General features: G+C 36.7%; 1 pseudogene; it reads right to left on the reverse strand.

The window, feature by feature from the left end:
• The window catches only part of LOC127432278 (beta-1,3-glucosyltransferase-like), a 62,730-nt pseudogene extending 53,328 nt beyond the window's left edge, over positions 1-9,402 (reverse strand).
• Between the last annotated feature and the right edge of the window lie 6,286 nt (positions 9,403-15,688).

Below are 15,688 nucleotides of genomic sequence, written 5' to 3' on the forward strand. Positions count from 1 at the left end.
GGTTAAAACAAATGCTGCAACTGGAACTGGAAATGCTTCAGGGCCAGACATGCACAGCAGCATTGTAATTCCTTAGTTATTGTTTATGTTTATGAAAAGGCAGACATTATACAATTCCAGTCTTGTTAAAACTACAGTATAGAGAGACTTATCCCATCCGAATCAGCACATGAAATCTCAGATGTCCTATGTAAATAATTGTAACTCACACGTCATTTGGAAAACGAAGGTTTATGTGTTTTATGCCTATTAGAGTATTGCACTGTTAGCTTAGCAACATCAATCAATCGTGCACTGCAAAAAATTATTTTCAAGACAAGTATTTTTGTCTTGTTTTCCAGTAAAATTATCTAAACATTCCTAAATGATGATTTATTTACTTCACAAGCATACTTCCTTAAGATTTAAAGTCTTGTTTTGAGAGAAATTTCTTTTGACATATGCGGTCATTGTACTATAAAAACATACTGTAAATTTCAGAACTGAAAATGTCCTCCTTAATAGAAAAAGAGCATTATTTACACCAAGCTCTAGAAACGGCTCATTTGGAATTTGTGGAACTTGTGATGTCACAAGGATCTGCATATGACTGCCTCTTCAGCAAGACATCAATGCCTATTTTCATCATTGCACCCTTGGCCCCGCCCGCTGGTGCTCAGTCTGTCACACAGGTGAAGAGGATAGAGGGCCTGTCATGGGAGATTCATCTAAAGGGGACTTACACAGGACACCTTCATGTGCCTATCTGGATTTAAATGTTTTTCTACATTAACATGCACTAGACCAATGGCTTTGACCATTATCATGCATCTCATGCAGCTTTTAAAAGACACGCTGTCAAATTAGAACAGCTGTGCTGTTTCTTACTGTTTTGAAGGCATCCTGGACTGATTTTGCACCCATCTGTGCTATTTATATTTGTTAGTCTTTTGTAAACATGCACTAGATGGACATCTTTGATTGTTTCGATGCATTTCCGGCGATGTGCGCCACGTTTTAAAAGCAGTACAAGCGCAACTTTTAAAAACACATCTCATTCTGCTGCTGCCAATGACTGGGAGAAACACATGCCGTTCTGTGTGTAAACAAACACGGAAGGTGTGAGATGTGAAGACCAGCGTCTCTACTTTGGCCTCTTGAAGCCAGTTGAAGCACCCAACATCACCATGGATTGTATTACTTTTATGTTTTTAGAACATTTCAGCTTGGATTATTTGTGTTTTCGGCTGATATCATCATGGATTGCTTTTCAAAGGAACTGTTATTGAATGAGCATATTTAAAGATGGGGCAGTTAAAAAAATCTATTGGTCCCGATGCAAAACCGTAAGTAAACAGTTTCATTCACAAATATTTCAAATGTCATGACTTTTATAGTTAACGTGCCGCTGTGCTTGAGTGAACAGTTGTAATGTATTCGGATGCAATGTATTGGGTGTAAGATATGTGTAAACCCTGAAATTTAGTTTTATAATGTTGTAGATCTTGTTCATTTTCTTCTGATTGAGTTTCAAATATGGCTGTATTGGAGGGGCTGCACGAGGTTAGCCAATCATAACAGTGGCCGTATACATTGAAGTTTTAAAGGGCCAGAGAGCTTAAAACCGAGCGTTTCAGACAGAGGGTCAGAGACAGGGTGGAAAATGATTACTAATTTATGACTGTTTTGGTGCAAAAAAAAACAAAAAATAAACTAGAAGAGTATGAAAAAAATAGAGTCATGACCCATAGTATGTCATGACCCCTTTAAGGCCAAAGTATACTTCGGTTTTCTGCATGTAGGTACGTCTCACCAGAAACTATTTTGCCAGAGACGGACCACTGGTACTAAAATGATTTGGAGAAATTGGAATGCCCAACAGATGTAGGGCTGTTTCGACTAAAAGTAAAAGAGCCCAAAATAATATTTTAGATGCAGACATCGCCAGTCAGTCAACTCAAAAACTTGCATGCGCATTAGCTGAACCAGCCTGAAAAATAGCGTTTTTCAGCGTGATCTAAGCTAAAGAAGCACAAATTTTGATGCCATTATTCTCAGATTTTACTGTTGATTTTAAATGTTTTTAAATGTTTCAGGATTTTGTTCTTTCCACATTCTAGTAGATAGGAGCTGTACATTTATGCCGCTTATTTATATAAAAAAAATAGATTCCTAGCCTGCCCGGGAGCGTTCCAAAGATGGCCGTCGAGTAGAGTTGCCACCCATCCCGTAAAATATGGGATAGTCCCGTATTTAAAGATGAAATGATGCGTCCTGTATCTAAACAATATGGGGAGATTTTTAATTTAACTTTGATATTTGTTGGAAATTATCACAAAACAGTTGTAGTGTGCATACGTCGGATGCATCCGTATGAGCTCGCAGAAAAAGTATACTTAAAAGAGCTGAGAGCTTGACCGAGATAAAATGGCCTAGCCTCGGTATACATAGTTTTTTCCACGGACCATTCCAGACTATTTGCGCATACCATGCTGATGACTAAATTTGTGTCACACACACTGTACGACGTGTAAAAACTAATTATACTTTGGCCTTCAGAAGGCATCTGCCCACTGTATGTGGTCAGTGAGGCAGCTCACTAGTAAGACCAGACAGTTCTTAACAGCCTCTTAAGAGTGCCGCATTAATAAAGACCACAAAAAGAAATCAGTACTTTGAGTTCTCTCTGGAACATGCAGTCTCATTTTTATCAGTAAGAGAGAAAAGAGACAGGGAGGGAAAATGACGAGGAGAGTGCCTTTCAATGTCATACAATTCAAAACTCTTTAACGCTGACAGATCCACCATAAAAATCTCAGTGAGGATGTAGGCAAATGGCAGATGGCAGATGGCAAATGATTTCAACAGGAGTAGCCAGACACATTGAATTGAGACATGACACCGAAAGGAGTATAGTGCATTATATAATACGCAAAGAGCTGGGATGAGAAATCTAGAGGGGAAAAAGTCTATTATCTGTGACTGGGTCATTTTTAGAAAATAATGTTGTAGCACGGAGGAGGGTGGGGCCGGACGGAATTAAGGACACCCGGACCCCAATCAGCCTGATGAGGCGAGCGAGGGATAAAGGCGACCGAAGACGGCAGCTCAAGAGAGAGAGAATTATGGGCAGCTGCCCTGTATGTGTATGTGTGTCTTTTTATTTAATTAAATATTATTTATATTATCAAGCCGGTTCTCGCCTCCTCCTTTCCATTGATGTGTTACAAATGTCTTAGAAGAATCTTTTTTTTTACAAGATGATTTCAAGAAGATTTATAGGAGGTGCATTAGAGAAACTTTTATTCCAAATTGATGAATATTTATTGCAAAGATAAAAGCAAACATATTGATTCAAAAATAATAAATATTTAATAAACATATAACCTCAAATTTAAAAACAAAAACACAAGCACTTCTGGCATATGTTAAAGAACTCCATTTACACATTCAGTTATTTAGTGATCTCCCTTACCTCATGCTGAAGGTCAATCGTGAAATCTGATTTAGGTGCCTCGTAAATTATACGTTCTGAGATACCAGACCAGAATAATATCTGTATTACAAGGAAGTGCAACAAGCAGTTAATGGTGGAGATACACAAGAAGACAAAAATGAAATCTGATCTCTTAATCAGGGGGCAGCTGAGGACCCAGCCGACCATGAAGTCAGAATATCTGAAGCTGGAGGGGTCCTCCGAGAAGGCGTATTGGTGGGTAATTGTCTGAACTTCATTATGAAATTATCTGCCCAGAAACCACTCCTTTAGAGGTAATACAGTCTGGTGAGAACAAAAGCATTTGGAGGAATCTGCCAAGCTCTGTTTGCAGCATCTCTTGCTTTAAGTCTGCTGGGGATGGTTTTGTGTATTTTGTTTACCAATCTTCTTCAGTTCATGGAAAGATAGTTCATGGATTACACTGCAATGATCTGCAAATTCCAGCTGAAATATCTAAACATCCTTAAAACAAGATAAATGTACTTGAGAAGATATTAAGACATTTCATATAATATACACTGGTGGCCAAACGTTTGGAATAATGTAAAAATTTTGCTCATATGGAAAGAAATTGGTACTTTTATTCACCAAAGTGGCATTCAACTGATCACAATGTATAGTCAGGACATTAATAATGTGAAAAATTACTATTACAATTTGAAAAAGATGTTCAGAACTTCTTAAACTACTTCAAAGAGTTCTCATCAAAAAATCGTCCACGTGCAGCAATGACAGCTTTGCAGATCCTTGGCATTCTAGCTGTTAGTTTGACCAGATACTCCGGTGACATTTCACCCCACGCTTCCTGTAGCACTTGCCATAGATGTGGCTGTCTTGTCGTCACTTCTCACGCACCTTACAGTCTAGCTGATCCCACTAAAGCTCAATTGGGTTAAGATCCATAACACTCGTTTCCAATTATCTGATGTCTAATATCTGTGTTTCTTTGCCCACTCTAACCTTTTTGTTTTCTGTTTCAAAAGTGGCTTTTTCTTTGCAATTCTTCCCATGAGGCCTGCACCCTGAGTCTTCTCTTTACTGTTGTACATGAAACTGGTGTTGTGTGGGTAGAATTCAATGAAGCTGTCAGCTGAGGACATGTGAGGCATCTATTTCTCAAACTAGAGACTCTGATGTACTTATCCTCTTGTTTAGTTGTACAGCTGGCCTTCCACATCTCTTTCTGTCCTTGTTAGAGCCAGTTGTCCTTTGTCTTTGAAGACTGTAGTGTACACCTTTGTATGAAATCTTCAGTTTTTTGGCAATTTCAAGCATTGTATAGCCTTCATTCCTCAAAACAATGATTTACTGACGTGTTTCTAGAGAAAGCTGTTTCTTTTTTGCCATTTTTTGATCTAATACTGAACTTAAGACATGCCAGTCTATTGCATACTGTGGCCAGTGGCGCCTGCAGCTGCACGGCCGCACGCACTGTGTTTACCATGAGCGCTCCGACTGATCTGAGAAATAATTACTCTCAGAATATTTCACCAATCATGAAATAAGTCCCGTATTTCTGTTGACTGTGTAAAAGAACTAGCAATGCCCAATTTGCGAATGAATAATAATGAGTCGATTCTTTTCAGTGAATTGGCCAAACGGGCTTGCAAAACTGTTTGAATCAACTCGTGATTCAGTACAATTCATTCAGAGTGCTCTCTTACTGAATCATTTGAAGCAGTTTCTCACACAATAAAACAGTATTGGGATATTTACAAATACAGCACTGGATACAGTGTAAATTTACCTACAATCAACTGAAACAAAAGGCTGTTTTTTAGAGAGGTAACTTTGAGAAATTTCAGCTAGTGCTGTGTCATGTGAACAAGGTGTTTTTGTGTGCGCTCACGCTGTTTTTCAATCATTTTCCATGTAAACATTTGCTAGACGGATGTCTTTTGACAACTGCGTCATGTTTCACTGTGTTTTTAGCATCTCTCACAGGAGCGCTGCATTTTTAGATGCTGTGTCAAGTTAAAAAGAACTTCTCCAACTGATAAATACGTGTCTCGAGACACTTGCGTTCTGTTCTATTCGTTGTGGTGCGTTTTGCTTTTTTAGTGCACAAACGTGTCTGTCTTAACAGTTCCTGGAAATATGCTTTAGCCAATAGTTACATGAATGTTACTCATACTCTAGAAAATAAATAAATGCTTATCTCAAAGTCACCAGAATTGAAAACTTTGGTGTTGTTTTTTGCAACAAAAAAAATCTCACAGGGGAGCATGCCCCCGGACCCCCATAGATATAAAGTTTATTAGGCAGATTTAGAGGTCTGCAACCCAACCTGGGCCCGACGGGACCCAAGAACCCTACAGGTTTCGGGTCGGGATCAGATTTGTATTTAATGAAAAAATAAACAGGCCTACCGATCTTGTTTCGCGCATGCGCTCTCACTCACATCGCGTGAACGGACGAGTTAGGGGCCGTTCACACCGAATGTGTTTTTGCGCATGTCTGTTCTGTTTTCCCATTGTTTAAACACTTCCTGGATGAATGTCTTTGACATTTTCACCGCGTCTCGCTTTTTCTTAAGCGTCTCGCGCATGACCAGCACATTTTTAACACCATGTCAAGTTAAGAAGAACTTGAGACACCTGCAATCTGTTTCATTCTTGCGCTGTGCCTAGATTGTTTTTAGCGCAGGTGTCACAAAGAATCAATGTTCTGAACAAGTTCAGGCTGCATAGAGATTTACTGTTTCAGTACTGTTATGAATGTTGCCTATATGCTTACATAAAATACAGCTATACTAGGAGAAGAAATTAGATAGTAAGCGATTTCGGGTCGGGTTCGGGTTTAAAATCTGACGGTGTCGTTCGGGCCGGGCCGGGTAGGGTCAGGTTCGGGTTTCATTTTAAGGCCCGTGCAGACTTTAAGGCAGATTTCTGTGTGTACCCTCAGATTAAATCCTGCAGATTAAATCCATGACTGTGGCTACTCAAAAACAAACACAAAGACAATGTTAAGCTTCATTTAACGAACCAAATAGCTTTCAACTGTGTTTGATATAATGACAAGTGATTTTCTAGTACCAAATTAGCAATTTTGCACGATTACTCAAGGATAAGGTGTTGGAGTGATGGCTGCTGGAAATGGGGCCTGTCTAGATTAGATCAAAAATGACTTTTTTCTAATAGTGATGGTGCTGTTTTTTACATCAGTAATGTCCTGAATATACTTTGTGATCAGTTGAATGCCACTTTGGTGAATTAAAGTACCACTTTCCATCCGAAACAGCAAAATCTGTACATTATTCCAAACTTTTGGCCGCCAGTGTATCTTAAATTACGTTTATTTTGGAATTCTTTTTTAAATTTTAGTTTTCTTACCGCATGGCAAATTGACATTTTCTTGTAATAAGCATAGACCTCACTAACTGTTGTTAGATTTATGCTTAAAACAAGATAAAGCAATTTGCCAATGGGCTTAGAAAGAATAAATTTATGTAGATATATTCTCTGAAATCAAGTTTAATCATATTTTACAATTTTGCTTCTCAAATAAATGTGTCCTGTTTTACGGATGTTTCCTGAACATTTTTACAGATAAAAGTAGTCACACTTTAAAAGGCGACTAAAGTCCCCCAAGCACTTTTTATCTGAGATTAACTTCACATAATTTACTTTATGCATGAAGTGTGGATAGAGTGACACCACACCATTCTTTGTTTTCAGTTCAAAAACACATCAGCAGAACAACCAGTCCAGTTTATAATTTATATGTAAGATCCAAACATTGCAATGGAACCCGTGTTGTCCTCATAGACAATTTTGTTTATATACAGATCACAGAGTTTTGGCGGTGTTGTTGTCTTGTGACTGCAAATAATATGTTCTCACCCACTGTGGCTTTGATATGGCTTAGGGCACCTACACACAAGAGCTCAGATCAGAGCTCAGAGTGTTTGATAGATAAGAATGTGTAAAGCTGGACTTTGAGGGTGTGGACAGAGACAGGCCAGTTTGAAATTAAGCAGGAACACAGCAAATAGGACTTTGGAAAACACAACTGGACCCTCCTCTCTTAAACTATCATTGGTCAAGAGATGCCTACATCAAAGTAGTGCTGCATAATTCACCAAAAAAATAATTGAGATTACAATTACAGCTGTTGCAATTATGTGGCTGTGAAAAGTGTCAATTACAGCACTCCTATTGCGCCAACATTTTCTATTTACAAACATATTATCTGGGCCATTTTGTGCATGAATGTAAAGGCAAATCAGAGGCATTTAAATTAGTCTAGAGACATATCAGTAACGCTCACTATCTAAATTATATTGTGTATTATTTTTTCAAAATATGAATAACACTGTTTGTCATGCAATTAAAATAATAATGCAATTCAGTAACACAGTTCTCAGCTTGTTTTGATGCATAACCCACATAAAGAATATGGGATGCAGCTGCACCAAACAAAATACATATCTTAATGTAAATTATATTAATAGAAATGAATAATCCCAATTGCAATAGCAAAGGAAATAATCGGCAATTATGGTATTCGTCATAATTATGCAGCCCTACGTCAGTGAGCATTGCAGTAAAAGTTAGAGCTGAAGTGTGTAATAAGAGGAAATTAAAACAATATTTTTGACCCAGAAATTACCCTGTGTAATAGTTGTCTCTGCATATTAAGCTGGGATGGGAGAAAGTATTTTAACATCGAAAACATCACATTCATCATCTTTAACGTTTTCTCAGCTTTGGGTCACATGATAAAGTGGAACTGTCGTAAACCCTTCTGTTTTTCTTTTTCTTCCTTGAGATGCAGTATTCCCAGTGAAATGAATGGATTCGCAGTGTTTTCTGGCACAATGTAAACTTTAGTGTGTAGTTACCCTTAAATGTTTTTTATGATCATTCCTGTTGCCAGAGGCAAAAGTGCGACAACAAGCCAGATATATGCCGCTTAGCGTAAAGGCCCTTGTGGTGTAAACATGGCTAACCAGAATAAAATTTTGTTTGCTGTTTGACTGTTTTTGAATGATGCTTTGTGCATTTCAGCACTACTTCTTTCATCTATTCCTTACAAAAGAGTCTCTTTTGTAAGAAAGGTAAGAATATGATGTAGAGACTATGATTTTAGAATTTGACATTTTACCTTGTGTAACTGTGTAAGCATCTAACTATTTATTTTATTTGTTTCTTACAAAAGAAAGAGTCTTTACAGGGAGGGAAATTCAGGTGACATTTTACATAATCAAGAAGCAATTTATGTATGGATGATCTCTGAGGTCTCTCTGTGTGCTCCTGATGACTGGATGTCTGAAATGAAGGTGATGTACAGCATTTCAAGTAATGTGCATCTACAGAGTGAAACTCTGCTTGACTCATATTTGACTGAAAAAAGGAAATTGGGAAAAACTTAGTGCAAACTCTGAACGAGCTATGAAGATACAGTACATCTTTAATTTTTGCCTATACAGATCCACCATACTGTTAGACTGCAAAACTAATTTTTGTGCAATTATTAATATGAGAAAAGCATTACCAAGGTACACCTTTTTTAACTGACACTGACGTACCTATGCTCTACGAGACTTCAAATGTCCTACGACAACATAAAGCATACAGTTCAGCATTTGTTGAGCAAAGCACCAAAGTCCAATGAAGATGAATGAGAAACAAGTGCGTAAAAGTTCACAATATATCAATGTTTTGAACTGCAATTCACCATATGTAAAGAATCGCAATATTAGCATATCACATCCCAAAAATGTATATAACTGTTTTGCTAGGTCCCTGCTGATTTCCACCCCTAATGCTTACCAGGCTTACATCCCCAGAAAGTTGAAATTCTGCATGTTCAGTCACAGTGGCATGATTATGTTTGTCAACAGCAGCAGTTGCCTTCCTTGCGTAGAATTTCCTCATCACCTGCAGTAGTTTGTGCAAGTTCACGTAAATTTCCTCTTCCAAAAAAAAAAAAAAAAAGTCCAAGTGGATGTTTCACAGAACAGAGACTGTGAAAGAGACACCAAATAACCTGCTAGTACCTCAAATAAATGACACCCATTTAAAGGGTTTTAGCACAATGGTATTCAGAACTTAATGAGGTGATTTGGCTAATGAAGGCAGGTTGTCAAGGTACTCCAAAAGCAAGGGACTAAGTGACAAGATTATTACTGGAAACTGTCAGGAAACTGAGACATATGCATGGTTTGACCATTAACCCAATGTTAAAACCTGACGGGAGTCGGACTGAGACGGTTCTATAATTTCAATTGAACTGTTAGATACAGTGGGGCCCAAAAGTCTGAGACTACATTAAAAATCTGCCAAAACGGAAACCAGGAAATTTTCAGAAAGTTTGAGGATTTGGAAAAATGTAAAACAAAGAGATTTTATGATGTAAAATTAAGAAGAAATATGCAAGATTCTGCATTATTTGTTGGTCACTAATTAAATGTAAGCAAATGTGTGACATTGACCATGATAACTCCCTGCTTACCATTAAAGCACACAAGATGCTCTTTGGAACATTTTCAAATCATGCTGGATAACATGGATCAAGTTTTGCACAAACTTGTGGAGTGCTGTCTTTAAAACAAAAGAGAGACTTACCTAATTTTAAGTGGTCTCAGACCTTTGGACCCCACTGTACCTCCAAATGCCATCAAAAGGAAGTTTATTTTAACTGAATTCAGGAGTTGACAATTCCATGTTATCATAGAAAACTCTCATGCATGTTGATGCATGTTGTTTTAGCACAAAACCACTACTTGGTCTATGCTGTGGAGAATGACTAGAAACCCTTTCTTGTCTGAACGTCACATTCATATCTACAAAGAACAATCAAGGAATGCAGATCTTGAATGAAAAGAGGTAGGAGGAATAGAGTGCTAGAGAGTATTAGTATGCGCCAAATGAACTTAGATGAGACTGAAACAGTATCTTATTTAGATGAAGAATGTGATAGCACAGAGTTTGAGATTATTCAGAATGCACTGGAAAATTGAGCAGAAGGGAGATCAAGCAGACAACATTTGTGAGTGTGGATAAGTTTCAAACGTTTTGCATGTTTTAAACATTGAGACTCCCACAGATTGGCTAACTAGCAATCAGATATTCTATTGTACCCACAAAAACAACAGTTTTTTTCAGTTCACATATATATATATATATATATATATATATATATATATATATATATATAATAAGGTATATAAGGTTTAGCAGATAAGAGAAAGTCTGTTTATCACAAAAAAGTGCAGATTTGTCCTAGCTAAAATTCTCTTCCTTGCGGGTGTTGGGATTAATGGAGATTATGACGCCAATGTGACACACAGTTTGACTAAAACATGGTGGACTGTAGGGATGTGTAAAACTATATTTTCAAACTCGAAAAGTCACCTAATAGGTCTTAATGAGACCCTGTATAGCTAGGCTGATTTCAGCACGGCTGCATGGACGGGCGGAGAGTTTGCCCAGAACAGAACCATACCGCCAACACCAACAGATACTTCATCACTAAGTCAATAAATGCTCTTTCAAGTATTCAAGTCTATTAATTTGACGTAAGTGGTCCTGACTGAAATTATTTACTGTATAGTTGTTTAAAAAAGGTCTTCAGCATGTTACGGAAGCTACATCCACATCTACAACATGCAATTAGGCAGCGGTTTCTTTCAGAGTCAAAGCACATGCTTTTTTTTTAACTTAAAAGAGAGGAGCCTAATTTTTTGGCCAATTAAAAGAGGTGCAATTCCAAAAATGTACTGTGAAGATTTACAGTTTGGTTTTTGGTTTCATGACAAAATATATATACGTAGATATGTAAGTATATTGAAACTAAATTAACCAGTTGTTAATCGGTTACCAGCATTTAAAACAAAGTTTTCACTCCGGAACAACTGAAAGGGTCTTTGTTCCAGTTACATTCTGCAGAACAATTTGCTCGTTTTTGTTTTCGTTCCTTAAACCATTTTTAGCACCTGGTTAAACAGTTCTGTTTGTGTCACCCGGTGTCACTAGCAACCAATTTTCAACAAACACAAAATATATAGGATAGGTTACTACAATAAATAAATGTCATTTTTTTCCCATCTGTTGGATGTGTTTATTTATTGCCCTTTATTAATTTTAGATACAGCCTGAATATTATTAAATACAGTACATATTTAAACATATATAAACATATTTATTACAGGCCATTTACTTCTTTTTTACGTATAGTTCAGTGGAAATGTAATTTATAACTGCTGACAGTTACATGAGACAAAAAAGGTTTGAACATCAACTGTAACAAGGTAATAATGAAATTCATGGCTTTTCAACACTTCTGTTTACAAACTTAAAGGCTGCTTATTGGATCAATAAAGGTAAAAGTCACATTATGTGACTCATTAGTTTATAGTGAGCTTACATTATACTAGCCACGTCTTGCCTTAAGAACAGGTGGTGCAACTAAATTAACTTACTAAATTAAGTTAAGCCCTTAGTTTGAACTTTATGTCCCAACTTAATTAAGACCTTACGCACATCTGGTGCAACCCTACCCTGATGGTTAAAGATCTGACTGATCTTTGAAGGCTTCCACACAGCAGTACTTGTGAATATTTAAGGGGTGGTGAAAGTACAGCGAGGCTCCCAGCTCTACTGTCAGGTACATTGCCAAATGACAGAAACTGGAAAGAATAAAACAATGAGGTGGAAAGGAAACCAGCTTTCTGAATTCATGCAATAAAAAACAGTTCCCTAATGCCAGGTCAAGGCCAGTCAGCAGCCTAATCCCCACTAGAGGGTTGCACCTCATCTCACAGTGGCTAATGAGCAAGACTGATGTGTCAGGCAGGGCGATGCTCGAAAAACCTTCTTTATATGGCTTAGCCCTGGGGAGTCCTGCCGATCAATAGTTGGTCAAGATGCCAGCTGGAGCGTTCTCACCATCATGTTCAACAATCCAAGTCTTCTAATAAGGCGGACAAAATAAGCCTCTCAACTCCAAAATTGGCAGTGGGAAAAGGCATATGAAAGCAAAGGTACAGGCATATGAGTTAAAAAGAGCAGCATGTCAGGGTTATAAAATAATAGTTTGAGATTTTACTTTATTTTTTATTTCTATCAAATTTTCAATTTGTCCTTTTAATTTAGTTTAGCTGTCACACTCTGTGATGGTTTTAGTTTAAGTTTTGTTTTCTAGTTTCAGCTTTCAGTATATTTAGTTTTTCTTTTAGTTTTAGTATTTTAAAATCACCAAAGCTGATGCGTGGATATCATTTAATTATTTGTATCACTGTTAAAATGCTCAGAGCTGTCTAGTGTTATTACTATCTAGTGCCATTTACATGTTTATTGAAAGTGAGTTGTAACTTGTAACATATCAGTGAGTTTATTTCAGTTGAGTTTCTGTATAACGTTAGTTTGTTTTTTCATTTCAGTTAACAAAAATGTATTTGTTAAATAATACTGTAGCATAAATGGGTCGTCTAACGCCTCATTACCCAGTATGATGAACAAAAGCCTTTGGATGCGTAAAATGAGATGGGGGGAGGTTGAGAGCTCAGAGAGCTAATTAGTAATGAGGATCTTTCAAATATAGAGTAATAGCAAAAAAAAAAGTGGGTTGGGAAGCAATGTCTGGGATACAGATAGCATGATAAAAGATATTTTCAAAATGACAAGGCAAACCAGTGTGGAACAACCTCACCTGAGAAAATAAAAGGCATCATTAAAAATCCCTTCACCTAGTTGTTTTATTGAAAACACATTGTCACAAAATGATTAATTAAAATCTTTACAAAACAGGCAGAAGTGAATAATCTGTTCTCTGTAGCACATACAGACTCTCTTTTCATCCATTTGCTAGCACGCATCTACAAGTTTACAAGATATACATTAAAATGTACAGTTCTCCTTTTTTATATTACTTGAATATAGACCAAAAATATTTATCAATCATCTTGCACTCATGGGCATATCCACATTTGCATCCAATAAAATGATTGCATGCATTTCTCTGCCATCCATTTATCCAATTATGTACAAATAAAAAACAAATAAATCTCAACTGACACAAGTTTTTTTTTTTTTTTTTAAGTGACAAACACTCACTGAAACAAAGACTTATACAGTGTCACACAAACAGCTTCACTTTAACCATGTTTAATCAACAACTACACACAAAAATTCCACTATTCCACTATATAGTCAGTGTGTTAGACACAGACACCCCCATGCTGGAGTGACAAAAGCTGCTGTTTATATTACACAAGACACACAGACGTTTCATAAAAAGCTGACATTTCTTAGGGACCAAGGCAACAGGGCCATCATGTGGCCAAAATTGAATTCTGCATGAGAAATAAAAGAAAACTCTGAAATAAAAAAAGTTATTTAAAACAAAGAATTGATCATGATAGATCATGATTTCAGTTCATCAGCCCACACACAACTAAATGAAAAGTTACTGAAAGTAAAGAACAGAACAATGTCAAAATCAGGGGAACAACACATTGAAATGTTGTCCTGGACCATGAATTTAACAAACAACCTTGGAACTGATCCATACCATGGGGAATGACATTTTCCTACACAAAACACTGAGACTTTCAAAATAAACACATAATTTGGAAAATGATCATAATAGGAAATAAAATGTAAAAAAATTCAACCGAAAAAGTATTAGTGTGTACATGGCCTAAGTTTCCCTGCAGGATAATCAATTTATTCTACCATCTTGATTGATAAAAAATAAATAAATAAATAAATAATAATAATTATTATATATATATATATATATATGTGTGTGTGTGTGTTAATCAGCAATATTACTTTTATAGTGACTATGACTATTATTTATGCAGATTTAACAAATTGAGAGTTCAAAACAAGTTGAGCTCAATCTACAGCATTTGTGGCATGATGTTGATTACCACAAAAATGTAATAAAAATTCATTTAGACTCTTCCCTTCTTTTCTTTAAAAAATACAAAAACAATCTCGGTACAGTGAGGCACTTGCAATGAAAGTGAATGGGGCCAACAAGACATAAACAATATGCCTCTAACCTTTTCTGTGTAAAGCTACATCTTTTTATATAATTTTACAATTTTGTTACCATGACGACTAAATGCTGCAAACCCTAAAACAACCGTAAAAATGACCATTTAAGCAACTTTACAGCTCAAATCATACAGAACTTTTAACAGCAGAATTAATGCAAGTGCTTTTATAAAATTATAAGCTTCACATTTCTGCTTCAAACCCTCCTAAAATTGGCCCCATTCACTTTCATTGTAAGTGCCTCACTGTAACCTCGTTGAAATTGAGTTGAAATTATTTTTTGTAATCAACAATATGCCACAAATGCTGACTGAGCTTAGTTTGATTGAACCCGGAATAATCCTTTAATAATGTACAATTAAAATAAGTTTAAATGAATTGTCTGAATCTACTTTAAATAGTGTATTATTGTGAATACATAATAAGGCCTAAAGACACATTGTAAAGGCATTTCTCTTACATCAAAGGTTCTTTTGTTGAAAACCGCTGCAGAAAGGGCACTGATCGAGACAAAAAGAAAGTGTTCAGCTGTAAACATGTTGCAAAATAAGAGTCATTACAAAAATGTTACATTAACATTGGTATCGTTATTATTGTAAAATTAGGTCCACTGGATATTTCCATCCCGCGTGTTGTGTAGAATATTATGAACTACAGTATGTGGAATGTGGGTGTTAACCTGTTTATTGTCTAGAAGCCAGACTTGTTTATTACGTTGCGCATATGTTGCCGACTCACCAAAGGAGAGCAGACAGCAGAAGAAATATATAACATTTTGTCCAACAGTGTGTCAATGCATATCGTATCGTTTAGGGCTGCTTTTTTAACGTGCTCACACATCCGTGAAAATAATTCCGATTAGGGGAAGATGGAACTAAAATGAATGAATACGACAGAATGTACCAATAAAGAAGACATGTCTCTTTCGGCATGACACAGTCATATTTACCGGGGGTTCTGTGCAAACAGGCATGCCAGCCAATGAGATAGTTAGGATAAGAAACATAGGCCTACAATTTTCTGACATTTTCATTAAAACGTTTTATACCTCATGCATGCAAAACAGGTTGGACAAAATGAGCAGAGAATTCTGCTCTCTCTCAAGTCACATCCCTAGACGGCTAATGGAAGGTGATGGCTTTGTATGAATGCGTTCTGTAAAGGCGGTGTAGTACAGTTGCGCTACGTAATATTACCGCTA

The sequence above is a fragment of the Myxocyprinus asiaticus genome, chromosome 42 (assembly GCF_019703515.2).
Source record: "Myxocyprinus asiaticus isolate MX2 ecotype Aquarium Trade chromosome 42, UBuf_Myxa_2, whole genome shotgun sequence".
NCBI lineage: Eukaryota > Metazoa > Chordata > Actinopteri > Cypriniformes > Catostomidae > Myxocyprinus > Myxocyprinus asiaticus.